The sequence below is a fragment of the Peromyscus maniculatus genome, chromosome 2 (genome assembly GCF_049852395.1).
Source record: "Peromyscus maniculatus bairdii isolate BWxNUB_F1_BW_parent chromosome 2, HU_Pman_BW_mat_3.1, whole genome shotgun sequence".
NCBI lineage: Eukaryota > Metazoa > Chordata > Mammalia > Rodentia > Cricetidae > Peromyscus > Peromyscus maniculatus.
Genome location: NC_134853.1, coordinates 137,898,037 through 137,910,371, shown reverse-complemented (window position 1 = coordinate 137,910,371; position 12,335 = coordinate 137,898,037).

Here is a 12,335-nt window from a genome sequence, read left to right as displayed (position 1 = left end):
ATCAGGTGCTTTAGACAAGCACAGTAACACAGTTTCACACAGTCAAACAAATGCAACATAAACAAAAGGAACAACCTTTCTTGTGGGCTGCAAGAATATATCATAGAACTCCAATTGTGTATTAAAGCTGAACTTTGTCCAAGGGTCTGTCAAAAGGCAAAGCCATTTATTATGAATATTTGGTGTTACTCAGCCTTTAATATTTCAGCTATCTTCTGCTATGAAATCCTTGTGTGCCCAGACCTATTGGAAAATAGTTCAGCTCCCCAGATCTGCTTAACCTACTAAGTTTCTAACTGCCCTGCTGAGCCTAGGAGACAAGCTGGCAGGAGACAAACCCTGTGCTAATGAAGCTCAGACCATTCCCTCTCTTGAGGAGGCCTAGTGGTTCTCTAGAGCACTTTGACTGAAAATAAAAGAGGTTTTTACATATCAAGGTGAGAGGTCAAACAACATTCCTGAAGAGGCAGGGAACAAGGTGCCCAGGGAAAGAAAGGGCAGGTATTTTCTGTAGACAGAGAGAGAACAGCATGGGGAGAGAGAAGAGAGGATGACAGAGGTTCCACAGATGGTAAGCAGATCTTGAGTAGAGTGTTCTGAGTGCCAGGAGTAGAGAGTAGCAGAGATGGAGAAAGAGGATACAGAGGATGAAGATGAGGTTGAAAGCATAGGAGTTAGTCGTTAGCTGGACTATGAGCTAGGGAACTAGAAAGAACTGTAGTTATGGAGACAAGATTTCATCCCAGAGAAATAAAGTAGACTGATATAGAGCTTGTAATGTCTAGAGTTTTTCCTGCCTCGAATGCCTGGTGGAACTATAGCTGAATTGATGTAATTTTGTCTTAGAGGAATAAAGTTAACAGACATAAGAATATAGTGTATGTAGATTGTTTTCCCTGATATCCCACGCTGGACATAGCAAAGCCCCCTTGGAACCTAGGTAATCAATAAACCTTTAAATAATATGTGTAGTGAATAGCCATTCCAGCTTTGATCTGGAAATTCAAACCCCAATTGAGACTTCAGCAACTGTCACACCTACAAGGCAGGGCCAAGGGAGGTGCCAGGACACCCGAGATCTAGGTGGGCCAGCACGATCTTTGTTCCTGGAACCTAGACGGTGGAGGCTGAGTGAGCAAAGCTCCAGAGAACACCGCTGGACTTAGATACACCTTCCCCAGACCCCACAACCTACCTTGTCCTTTTTTATAAGTTACCCACTAAATAAATCTTCCTTTTAACTACGTGAGTGTCCATAGTAATTTGACCAATATCAGCTCAGTTGGTAGAGCATGAGACTCTTAATCTCAGGGTCCTGGGTTCATCTCTAAAGACAAAAAAGTTGTAAGACAAAGCTTCCAGGAAATTTGGGACACCATGAAAAGTCCAAACCTAAGAATAATAGGGATAGAAGGAGAAGAATACCAACTCAAAGGCACAGAAAATATATTCAACAAAATCATAGAAGAAAACTTTCCTAACTTAAAGAAAGAAATACCTATGAGATACAAGAAGCTTACAGAACACCAAATAGGATGGAGCCAAAAAAATGTGCCCTTGCCACATAATAATCAAAACACTAAACACACAGAACAAAGAAAAAATATTAAGAGCCACAAAGGAAAAAGACCAAGTAACATATAAAGGCAGACCCATCAGAATACCACCAGACTTCTCAATAGAGACTATGAAAGCTAGAAGGTCATGGACAAATCTTATGCAGACACTTAAGAGACCACGGATGCCAACCCAGACTATTATACCCAGCAAAATTCTCAATCACCATAGGCGGAGTAAACAAAATATTCCAGGATAAAACCAGATTTAATCAATACCTGTCCACAAACCCAGCCCTACAGAAAGCACTAGAAGGGAAAATCCTGCCAAAGAAGCTAAACACATTCATGAAAAATCAAGCAATAGATAATCCCACACCAACATACACCAAAGAAGGACAACACAACACAACCACAAAAAAAAAAAATAACAGGAATTAACAATCACTGGTCATTAATATCCATCAATATCAATGGTCTCAACTCACCTATAAAAAGACACAGGCTAACAGAATAGATAAGAAAACAGGACCCATCCATCTGCTGCATACAAGAAACACACCTTAACTTCAAAGACAGACACTACCTCCAAGTAAAGAGCTGTGAAAAGGCTTTCCAAGCAAATGGACCCAAGAAACAAGCTGGTGTAGATATCCTAATATCTAATGAAATAGACTTCAAACTAAAATCAATCAAAAGAGATCAGGATGGACATTACATATTTATCACAGGAAAAATCCACCAAGATGAAGTCTTGATTCTAAACATTTATGCTCCAAATACAAAAGCACCCACATTCATAAAAGAAACACTACTAAAGTTTAAAATGCACATCAAACCCCACACATTGTTAGTAGGAGATTTTAACACACCACTCTCACCAAAAGACAGATCTACCAGACTGAAACTTATCAAAGAAATAAAGAACCTAACAGATGTTATGACTCAAATGGACTTAATAAATTTCTACAGAACATTCCATCCTAACACAAAAGAATATACCTTCTTCTCAGCACCCTATGGAACCTTCTCACAAATTGACCACATGCTTGGACACAAAACAAATCTCAACAGATACAAAAATTTGGAATAACCTCCCGTATCTTATCAGATCACCATGCCTTAAAGTTAGACCTCAACAACAACAAAAATTATAGAAAACTCAAAAACTCATGGAAACTGAATAATGCCCCCCTGAAACATCAGTGGGTCAAGGAAGAAATAAAGAAATAAATTAAAGATTTCCTAGAATTCAATGAAAATAAAAGTACAAAATACCCAAACTTATAGGACACTATGAAAGGAGTGCAAAGAGGAAAATTTATAGCTCTAAATGCACACATAAAGAAGATGGAGCAATTACCCTGATACCCAAACCACACAAAGATGCAACCAAGAAAGAATTACAGACCAATCTCCCTCATGAAAATTGATGCAAAAATACTCAACAAAATATTGGCAAACCGAATCCAAGAATACATCAAAACAATTATCTATCACGACCAAGTAGGATTCATCTCAGGGATGCAAGGATGGTTCAACATACGAAAATCAGTCTATGTAATACACCATATAAACAAACTGAAAGAAAAAAACAACATGATCATCTCATTAGATGCTGAAAAAGCCTTTGACAAAATCCAACACCCCTTCATGATAAAGGTCTTAGAAAGATCAGGAATATAAGGGACATTTCTAAACATAATAAAGGCAATTTATAGCAAGCCAACAGCAAACATCAAATTAAACGGAGAGAAACTCAAAGCAATACCACTAAATTCAGGAACAAGACATGGCTGTCCACTCCTCCCATATTTATTCAGTATAGTACTAGAAGTTCTAGCCAGAGCAATAAAACAAGAAAAGGCGATCAAAGGGATACAAATTGGCAAGGAAAAAGTCAAACTTTCACTATTTGCAGATGATATGATAGTATACATAAGTGACCCCAAAACCTCTACCAGGAACTCCTACAGCTGATAAACTCCTTCAGTAAAGTGGCAGGATACAAGATCAACTCAAAAAAATCAGTAGCCCTCCTATACACAAATGATAAAAAGGGCTGAGAAAGAAGTCAGAGAAACATCACCCTTTACAATAGCCACAAATGATGTAAAATATATTGGGATAACACTAACTAAACAAGTGAAGGACCTTTTTGATAAGAACTTTAAATCTCTAAAGAAAGAAATTGAAGAAGATATCAGAAAATGGAAGGATCTCCCATGCTCATGGAAAGGTAGGATTAACATAGTAAAAATGGCAATCTTACCAAAAGCAATCTACAGATTCAATGCAATCCCCATCAAAATCCCAACACAATTCTTCACAGACTTGGAAAGAAAAATACTCAACTTCATATGGAAAAACAAAAGACCCAGGATAGCTAAAAGAATCCTATACGATAAAGCAACCTTTGGAGGCATCACCACCTCTGAACTCACACTCTACTATAGAGCTATAGTAATAAAAACAGCTTGGCACTGGTATAAAAACCGACATATGGACCAATGGAATCAAATTGAAGACCCTGACATTAATCCATGCACATATGAACACCTGGTTTTTTACAAAGGAGCCAAAACTATACAATGGAAAAAAGAAAGTATCTTCAACAAATGGTGCTGGCATAACTGGATCTCAATATGTAAAAGATTACAAATAGATCCATATCTGTCACCATGCACAAAACTCAAGTCCAAGTGGATCAAAGACCTGAACATAAATCCAGTTACACTAAACTTAATAGAAAAGGAAGTAGGAAGCACTCTTGAACGCATTGGCACCAGAGACCATTTCCTAAATAAAACACCAACAGCACAAACCCTGAGCACAACAATTAATAAATGGGACCTCTCAATACTGAGAAGCTTTTGCAGGGCAAAAGACACAGTCAGTAAGACAAAAAGACAGCCAACAGAATGAGAAAAGATCTTCACCAATCCCACGTCTGACAGAGCATTGATCTCCACAGTATATAAAGAACTCAAATGAAACTAGACATCAAAGCACTGAACAGTCCAATTAAAAAATGGGCTAAACAGAGAATTCACAAAACAAGAATCACAAATGGCTGAAAGACATTTAAAGAAATGCTCAACATCCTTAATCATCAGAGAAATGCAAATCAAAATGACTCTGAGATACCACCTTACACCTGTCAGAATGGCTACGATCAAAAACACCAGTGACAGTCAACGTTGGAGAGGATGTGGAGCAAAGGGAACACTCCTCCACTGTTGGTGGGAATGTAAACTTGTGCAACCACTGTGGAAATCAGTATGGCAGTTTCTCAGAAAATTATGAATTGAACTAACTCAAGACCCAGCCATCGCACTCTTGGGCATATACCCAAGGAATGCTGATTCATACCATAAAGATACATGCTCAGCTATGTTCATAGCAGCACTATTTGTAATAGCCAGAACCTGGAAACAACCTAGATGCCCGTCAAAGGAAGAATGGATGAAAAAAATGTGATACATATACACAATGGAGTACTACTCAGCAGAGACAAACAATGAAAGCATGAAATTTGCAGGCAAATGGATGGAACTAGAAAAAATCATCCTGAGTGAGGTATCCCAAACCAAGAAAGACAGCATGGTATGTACTCACTCATAAGTGGATTCTAGATGTAAAATAAAGAACAATCAGACTTCAACCCATAGAACCATGGAGGCTATATATATATAGCATGGAGGTCCCTAGGATGACTGTGGCTTATAATAAATTTCGGTTTTACTCAGTTATTGAAAAAAAAAAATAGCCAAATGAATGGAAACACATGAACTATGAACCAAAGGTTCAGGGACCCCAGCTGGATCAGACCCTCTGAACAGGTGAGACAGTTGATTGGCTTGATCAGTTTGGGAGGCAACTAGGCAATGGGACCAAGTCCTGTGCTCATTGCATGAGTTGGCTGTTTGAAACTTGGAGCTTATGCAGGGACACTTGGCTCAGTCTGGGAGGAAGGGACTGGACCTGCCTGGACTGATTCAACCAGGTTGATCGCAGTCCTCGGGGGAGGATTTGCCCTGGAGGAGGTGGGAATGGGGGGTGTACTGGGGGTAAGGGGAGGGTGTGGGAGGGGGGAGAATAGGGGAAACCGTGACTGATGTGTAGAACTGAATGGTATTGTAAAATAAAATAAAATAAACAAACAAACAAAAAAAAACAACAAACAAACAAAAAAAAAACAAGCCGGGCAGTGGTGGCGCACGCCTTTAATCCCAGCACTCCGGAGGCAGATGCAGGTGGATCACTGCGAGTCCGAGGCCAGCCTGGGGTACCAAGTGAGTTCCAGGAAAGGCGCAAAGCTACACAGAGAAACCCTGTCTCGAAAAAACCAAAAAAAAAAAAAAAAAAAGAAAAAGAAATGTCACCTACAATATAAAAAAAAGCAAAATCAAAAACAACAACAAACCAATAAACAAATAAATAAAATTCAAAAGTAGAAAAAAAGATAAGAATACATACTCTATCAAGATGATAATAGAAAGATTAATTAATTAATTTTAAACAATAAAAAATAAATGAAAATAAAAAAATTTGAAATATTAAACAAAACAAACAAACATTTTACTAAAGTTAAAAAAAGGGATAACTAGGGACTCATCATTCCTCTCCACATTCTATTATTTCCCTTGTTTTATATATTTTAAATATTTTTATCGGTGGATTCTGCTGAAGTTTATCGGTGGCTTCTGCTGGAGGATCCAATGCAGATAAGTACTGGAGGGCTCCTGTTGCAAATCACCCTCTGGAGCGATGGAAGGATTTTTCTACTAGCACGTGGAGGAGACCCGATCTAGTGTTGGTGTGGCCCTGGAGTTTGGTTTATGTCTTTCCTCAGGACAATGAGGTTCCTCTTTGGATTCCTGAACACTGAATGTGCCCTGTGGCTGCTGCTGAAGCCCCACATGACAGAGACCTAATGGGTCATCATGAAAAAATCTACCCTTCTGAAACCAATGGAGATTGAGAGCCCAATATGGCCAGCTTTGGCAAGCATTAATGTAAGCCTAGGAACTGTAGCCATGAGATTGGATTCTCCAAAAGTGCTGCTAGTCAAAGTCATGCTCGGATCAAGAAAAATGGGCCTTGGTGGTTCATGTTCCTGGAGTTGTATCCATGCCAGTGGATGTCCACACAATCCAGAAGAGAATCTGACATTGCTGCTGCCATTGTTGCTGTTATAACAATGGCGCACACCACTGCTACTGTTTCTGGGATTACCATTTCATAATTGCTTACTATAGCTAGCACAGTGGAGACCCTGGCAACAAAAGTAGCTACTACAGTTAGTTAATCTTTCATTCTACTGGGCATGATAAATTTAATTCAGTAGTTATATACATCTTGATTGTCTTAGAGAATTATAAATTTATAAACTCAAGTTCCAGATACTTTTGGGATACTATCCCTACCGGCTGTGGGTGACATAGGACCTCTGTTGGTCTTTTCTGTATCCAACACACTGATTGCAAGCCCATTGTCACTTTGAGATCTTTGGCAGCAATTAACCATGCAGCTCACACATGATTGGGCCGGTATGATAATGAGTATTCAGAGATGGGTAATGCCTAGGGGGCATTCACCAAACTAAGACAGAGCACTTGTGTGGCCTGGGCAGGCATCTCCATGACGGGTAAGGTCACCTGCTGTTGTCCCACACATCCCAAGTCAAAAGCTCATTTTTTAATAAAAGAGGGACCTGCAGGGGTCTGACCCCTGTTTTGGGTAACTGTTGCCTTGCTTGCAGACCTTGACTTGATATCCTCCCAATGCTAATTCCCTGCCAGGTTCCACCCTCCTGAATGCCTAATGGAAGTTCCTTGTCTGTTTATCTTGAATAATGGGCGTTAACAGCTTAGATGCAAGATTGTAAAACATCAGTAGCAAACTTCTGCCATCTGGGGTCCTCCCATTGTGCTGTAAGCCTGTAATTAAGACCTCCTACTCCTTCAAGAAATGACATTCAACATTTAAAATTATATATATATTTGAATGAATACTGCAAATGTAATCTATGAATACCACAAATGTGACTAATATCATGACTGTAATTTAAAAAGTAAATTTAAAAAATATATATATTTTAGTGGATGAAAATTCTTCTGTGTAAGTAGAGCTTTTCATTGGGACCAACATTCAGCTCTGTCTACCAGCTGGCTCCCAAGTAACCACAGAGATTTATTATTCATTATAAATGATTGGCAAATAGCTTAGGCTTGTTACTAAGTAGCTCTTACATATTATATTAACCCATGTTCTTATCTATGTTTTATCATGAGGCTCAGTACCTTATCCCAGCATGGATCTCCTGTTACCTCTTCATCTCCATGAGACTACTGAGACTCCTGGGACTCTTCTCTTTCTCTTCTCAGAATCCTCTCTCCCCCAAAATCCAGCCTAGATTTTGGCCATCAGCTCTTTATTAGGCAATGAGATTAATAAATATTCATAGTATTAAAAAGATTGTTCCATAACTCCTCTGTTTCATTTTATCATTCTTTTTTCCCATCTGTACCCATACTTAACTGAGCACCCAATTACTGGGTCTCAAAGCTGGCATAATCAAATGTCAGTGTGTACCCACAGATATCTCTAGTAGTCCACAAAGGCACAAGTAGCTTACACAAGGAAATGGCTCTTGTGGCTTACTGTGGCTACATCCTTTCCACAGCCTGAGTCTGTGGTTCCCAAGGGCAGTTCTCTAAGTTGTATTGAGGAAGAGGAACAAACTCATGCTATGGTTGTGTGTACATGGCAGTCAAACCTGAAAGTGGACAGCAGAGCACTGTCTGCTGTTTTTGGGATGTGCTAAAAACAGTGGTGAGGAGAAACCAATCCAGGGAAGAGAACACTGTGCAGGACATTTGGTTATCCCTTTGGCTTAGAAGGAGAAATGTCTTCTAGTTAAGAGTCTATATTCGTGAGTGCATTGTGGCCCATGGGTTGGTTACATGGTTGTGAATAGCCATGGAATAGAATTGTAAAATTGGAGAGAATAAGTGTGGAGAGATCTGTGGATAACCTTAGGAATTGGAAAAAATGTGAAGATGTTTTTGTCCCATGTGAATTCTCATAAAAGGTGTCATCAAAAGGACAGGCTATGAAGAAGTGAGTGGATGGGATGGCTTCTCTGAAGACACCCTGTCAACCCTTTCCTGGCCATCCTCTCCCTGATTATCATGGTCATCTTTACTTCCTTCTCTGGATATAAAACCAGAAAACCATGTGAACTACTCATTTTACCAAATGATCCATTTCTCACATGGTCCATTAATGAAGCATTGCCTAGAGGGGGGCCAATTAAGGAGTCCCTGTATGTAAGAGCTGTGGATCTGCTTCTCCTTCCTCCAAACTTGCCCTTTTCTCCTTTAGGCCTATGGGTTCACCTGGTGTAGACTGAAACCTCTAAAGTTTGACTGTGGATGTAACCAACCGTCTTATTAAATAAGAAACACAGAACCAATGTAAGAGAGAAAGCCAAGAGGTCAGAGCTCAGAGCTAAAATTTCACCCTTCTTCCTGCGGTGGTCCTAGCTTCCCAAAAGAGACCTATTTCCTGTGTGTAAGTCTTTTCATAGTCTTTTGTTCTGCCTTCTCATACAGTTTATAAGTAATATAGGCGTCTGAGTGATTATTTTATACGTGGATTGTGGGACTGCAGGGCTTGGTGGAACCTGGAGAGAAGCCCTCCAGCAACATTTGACTTTCCCTTCATGTTGACCTCTGGGATGGTCCCATGACAACCAGAGGTACTGTCATTAGCTTGAACTCAAACAATCAAGCATGTTATAGACATGGCAGATTCAGCCTCACTCAAAAGGTTTGTGGGCAGGCCCTGGAGTTGGTTCTACCATTCACTAGATGGGTGATCATTGCCAAATCACTAAGATTTTTTTGGGTCATTGTACATTATCTAGGCAACGGACCTGTAGGGCTATGTTTGAAAAACATCTTGGTACTGCAGTCTCTTAGGGCAGCAATGAGGCTCTGTTAAGTCTGCTTATCATTTTAGTCTTCACCTAAAAGGTGTAACATCCTCCCTGCCCCTAGGTTTTTTGTTCTTTGTTTTCACTTCTCTCTCTCTCTCTCTCTCTCTCTCTCTCTCTCTCTCTCTCTCTCTCTCTCTCTCTCTCTCTCTCTCCAGATATCAAATATGCTTTCTGTGGGATTTTGGGATTTTTCAATTTTTCCAAATTCTGTCCCCATCCTGTGACTGCTTTTTGGCCATGTTACTGACATCCATATCTAACGTGTGTGTGTGTGTGTGTGTGTGTGTGTGTGTGTGTGTGTGTGTGTGTGTGTATCTCCCTTGAGCTCCTCCCTATGAATCTATAATAAAAAATCCAAGACTAAACCCAACAGAGAAAGGTGGCTGTTTCTATATGTGATACTCAATGGGTTCTGTCTGCTCCTCTCTGAACCTGTCTCCTCGTCTATCCTGGTGGAGAAGAACCTCTGCCTGGACTCCACTGCCTCTGCAGAGCTGATGAGGACCAAGAGCTCCTATGGTCTCCGAGGAATTGGGGGCAGAGGTACCAGGGCAGTATCATTCTTTGGCTGCCAGGCCCAGAAGATGAGAGGATTTCCTGTGGAGAAGAAATTTGAGGGACTGACCTTACACTGTCTAGGCAAAGTGGGGTAATCAGCTCTCCAGTGTCCTGCTTGTCCACAGTCTGGGCTGGGTCCGGGCCGCAGGCAAGGCATTGGGGCAGTCTTTCCAAGTGGTTAGCACTACCACAATCTAGGTGGAGTCTTTGTCACTGTGCCCATTATCTTCTTGAAGACTTGGGGGCGGTCACTGTTAGGATCTGGAAGTCTCTGTCTGTCATAGTAAGTTTAGATATCATAAATGCAATATTCAGTAGATCTTGCTCTGTAGACCAGGCTGGCCTCAAACTCGTAGATTCGCCTTAGGCATATACTCTTAAATCAGTCTCTGTTAGCCTGAGTAGGCCTTAGGCAAGGGTAGAACTATTTCGAGTCTGCTTGGGTCTTCATCTTGTTGCATCATAAGATAGAAATACATCAACCTCTAGTGTTTAATGTTTGGTGCTCATAGCTGTGGCCCTATTCCTAGTCTTATATTTATCTATTTATCATAATCACATATTAATAAAGACATTATAATAAAATAGCTTATAAATTTAAAATGTCTCATAGCCTTATAAACTTAAATTTTTTAATGATTTATTTAAGTTTTTTTTTTTAAGATTTATTTATTTATTATGTATACAGTGTTCTGTCTGCATGTATGACTGCAGGCCAGAAGAGGGCACTAGATCTCCTTACAGATGGTTGTGAGCCACCATGTGGTTGCTGGGAATTGAACTCAGGACCTCTGGAAGAGCAGTCAGTGCTCTTAACCTCTGAGCCATCTCTCCAGTCCCAAACTTAAATATTTTTAAAAGCTGTTCCTTAGAAACATCCAGTTTTTTTAATTTTAATTTTCTGTAAAACACCAAAACTTCTTTTTAAAGAAGTTTAAAATCTCTCAAAATAAAGTTCTTTTTTAATTTCAAGAGTGAAGACACAGGGCATAACTGTAACCTGCAGAAGGCAAAACCAAGCTCCAACAGTGCAAACAATTCCATGTCTCTCAAACCAATACCATGTAGGTGACTCTCATGTTACTAAGTTTGGCTGCCAGCAAGCTATGATTTTGTATATAAACACATGGAGGTACAGCTTTAATACCTCATTAAACAAGCATTGTTTTAAAATCCTATCTTCCCTAACCCTTGTTGTACAGACAGGAGAGGAATTATTGTACAAAAATCCTATCCCAATTCAAAAGTACCTTTGGAGACCTGGTGCGTCCTTGGTCAGCCCATACATACCACATGGTTGCTGTTAGCATTCAGACCCGCCCCTTGGGACCTGACCAATGTGCAGGCACTACCTTGCCTGCTCAGGGTCCTGTGCTCATTGTTCTCTCTGCACATGCATGAAGTCCCCTCACAAAAGGTGGGGCCCTGCCCACCTTCTCTCTCTTCTTCTCTCCTCAGCCTCCCCTTCCCCCTCTTCCTCTCTCTCCTTCCTTCTTTCTCTCTTACCCTTCTCCCTTTCCCTTCCCTTAGTAACACTTTCCTTGTAAGGACACCTGCATGGTGTGTCTTTTCATGCAGCTCCCACCCACTGTGACTGCCACCTGCTGTGCCTACCTGATGTCCCTTTCTCACCCACCCTTAGGGCCCCTGGGCTCCAACACACCCATAATTGGCATTATTGGTGCCATGAAAACTCAGCAGGTTCTCCTGGCAGTTCTGAGACAACGCTGGGACCCTGGAACCTTCCAACACTGTCACTTTTCTACACTGGCATAATTGGTAAGCCCTCCTTCATTCTCCTCCCACCTGACCCCACCTCGCCTTTCTTCACTACTGATCATTTCCCAAAAGCGAGGCTTAGTTTCTTGAACACAGTCCTTGCCTTCTGGCTTTTCTCGAAGTCCTGGTACCAGGTAACTGTCTCACTGGGGATCTTAGCCCTTTGGCCCCTGCCTTTTGCATGATGACACACTGGACAGCTTGTGCCTTCTCATTTTCAGACCCAAGCATCCTTCAGGCTCCTGCTCTATGTTAGGCAAATCACTTAGCAGCTTGTGCCTTCCCTTCGGTCCTCACTGAATTTCTGGGCTAGATTTCAGCCCTTGGATCTTACTTCTACCTCACTCATGGAAAATGTGCCTAAACTTACCCACTTTTGCCCAATACCCCTTAGATATAAATGCAAATGGCTGCTTGCTGGCACACCTTACCCTAGT